Source organism: Montipora capricornis, chromosome 1, assembly GCF_036669925.1.
Source record: "Montipora capricornis isolate CH-2021 chromosome 1, ASM3666992v2, whole genome shotgun sequence".
Lineage (NCBI taxonomy): Eukaryota > Metazoa > Cnidaria > Anthozoa > Scleractinia > Acroporidae > Montipora > Montipora capricornis.
Genome location: NC_090883.1, coordinates 4890537 through 4893036, shown reverse-complemented (window position 1 = coordinate 4893036; position 2500 = coordinate 4890537). Strand labels below are relative to the sequence as shown.

The 2500-nt window shown below is 49.5% G+C and overlaps 1 long non-coding RNA gene and 1 pseudogene across 4 annotated transcripts in view; one reads left to right on the top strand and one right to left on the bottom strand.

The window, feature by feature from the left end:
- Nucleotides 1-2500, top strand: part of LOC138043330 (uncharacterized) — an 82236-nt gene that overhangs the window by 29051 nt on the left and 50685 nt on the right. The gene's annotated exons all lie outside the window — the stretch shown is intronic.
- The window catches only part of LOC138048671 (uncharacterized), a 4333-nt pseudogene that overhangs the window by 56 nt on the left and 1777 nt on the right, over nt 1-2500 (bottom strand).

Sequence of the window (2500 nt, the reverse complement as noted above, 5' to 3'; positions counted from 1 at the left end):
AAACCCGCCGACAGCCGTGGCAACTCTTCACGATTCTTTTGGTCAATCTTCTTAGGCGCGGAACCCAGTACAGCTCTCGAACCTTTGCCATGGTACTGACAACTCCCCCGTGGAGCGTTCCAAGATGAACTTGTGTTATGAGCTTCTCTGTGAAGCGCTGACTATCGGGCAAATACACCGGAAAATGCCCTTGGATTCTGCCTCGACATTCCAATACGCCGTCTTGGTTTGGTTGTAGATTCAGTTGCAACCGATCTTCTTGATAATGCTTATCCGCTGTGGCTCTTGTCTGGACTCTTTTCACCCAAAAGATTCTCGCTTTGTTAGTTTCTTCGGTGGTCAGCGGTCCCTTTAGACTTCCTATCTTTTTTGAACGGACGTTGTGGAGGAACTGCATTATCCATGCACAGATTCTCATCGTCTTCCAGTAGGTAAACTTCTCAAGAAGGGTGTCTAGCTCATCTGTAGTTGCTATCGCCACAGCAAAGACTTCTTGCGTTGCTTTCACTTCTGCCATTGATTCATCTGATGCCTTGGTCACAATATCTGGAGGCCAGCACGCTTTGTTGTTCAACCACTTCGGTCCGTTGCACCAAGACAGATGGTTTAGCACTTCTCCACCACGGCCTCCAAGGTCAGCAGGGTTCTCCGAGGTCCCTACGTGCCGCCAGATCACTTCTGAATGTGCTTGTATTTTCTCAACTCTGTTGCTCACAAACTGCTTATATGTGCCTGGGGATCTGATCCAGTGCAGGGCAACGGTGCTGTCGAGCGAGCAGTACTTTTCCATTAGGGGAAATCCATCTAGGGCTGAGGCCACGTTTGCCAAGAGATTCACTGCCATATGTCCAGACACCAATTCTAGCCAAGGGATCGTCAGTCCCCTTTTGGAGAGTCTCGCTCTTGCTGCCACAAGTCCCTGATTGACACCTGACTCTTGAACGAATACAGCGTACACAGCTGCGGCCACGCCTTTACCACTGGCATCACCAAAGGCGTGCAACTCGATTGATTGAATGTCCTCTTGATAGGCTGCTAAGGACCTTGGGACTGTAAGCTGCTCAGGAAGTCGCTCCTCCCATCGGGTCCAACTCTGCTTCAACTCTCTTGGTAGCTTTGCATCCCAGTTTAGCTTGGCGTCACACACCGGTCACGGTAGAGGAGCTTACCCCCCAACAAGATAGGAGAGGCCAGTCCCAATGGGTCAAAGATCTTCGCCACTTTGCTTAAGATTCCCCGCTTGCTAGGATCAGCCTTCTCTTGTGGAAAACTCACGCCGACTGTATCGTTTTCTTTGTCCCATGGCAAACCAAGCAGGGTAGCTCCTTGTCTTCCGGGTACGTTTAACTACTCTTTTGCGTACGTTCCTTCCTCGATCAAGACTGGTTCTGACGCGGCTGATTCCAACTCTTTCACATTCAAATGCCATTTATGCAACTCGAAGGTGCCCTTGGCGAATACGTTCTGAGAACTGATTTGATCTCTTTTGCCTTTTCACATGTAGGGCCACCACTGATCAGGTCGTCTACGTACAAGCTTCGTTCAATTTCGCTGACAATGTCTGGGTAGTTTTGTGTGCAACTCTCCAACAGGTGTTGAATTACGCCTCCCAGGAGGAACGGCGATGATGTCAGACCGAAAAGGGCTCTAGTAAACCTCAGCGTCTCCACTGTTTGACTGTTTGGGTCCTTCAACCAATGAAATCTTAGGGCATCACGGTCTTGCTCTTTGATTCGGACTTGGAGGAAAGCTTGCTTGATGTCTCCTGTCACTGCAACTGGATGAAATCGAGAACAAACTAGGACACTCCAGAGCTTGTTTTGAAGAGGTGGGCCAGGATTTAAACACTCGTTTAGCGAGGGTGCACCAGAGTAGGCCCGTGCTGACGCGTCATACACTACACGAAGCTTGGTGGTTTCTGCTGTGTCACGTACCACTGCCTTGTGGGGGATGTAAAATACGTGCTGCCCAGTTGCAGGTCCGCTAACTCTCTCGACTATTCCGGTCTTGATTTGGTCTTGGATCACTTGATCGTAACGCTCTATCGTTCCTTGGCTGCGTAGCTTCTTTACGAGACCGGTTAACCTGCGAAGACTGCCTGCTTCGTTGCTTGGTAGAGGTGGGTGGTGCCCTTTCCATGGAAGGCTAGTTTCGTACCAACCCTCTTCATCTCGTCTAAGTTGCTCCTTGAACTCGGAATACACCTCCTCTTGATCACTAGTTGCACAATCCGCGAGTCGCAGTACGTCCAGTCTGCACAAGTTGTCGTAATCCACTGTTGATGTTTGAGTCAGGAACATTGGAGACAGATCCACTTCCTTGCCTGGTGAAATAATGTTCCATCCAAACTTGTTTTTTTCGGCGATAGGCTCGTTCGCGGCTCCAATAAGAGGTGCTGTTTCAGTCTTTATCTTGGTGTAGTCACACACCCCCAAGATAAGGTGCACTGGAAGGAATTCCTTTGTGTCCATATCGTCCATCTTCACTCCCTTTAAGTGGT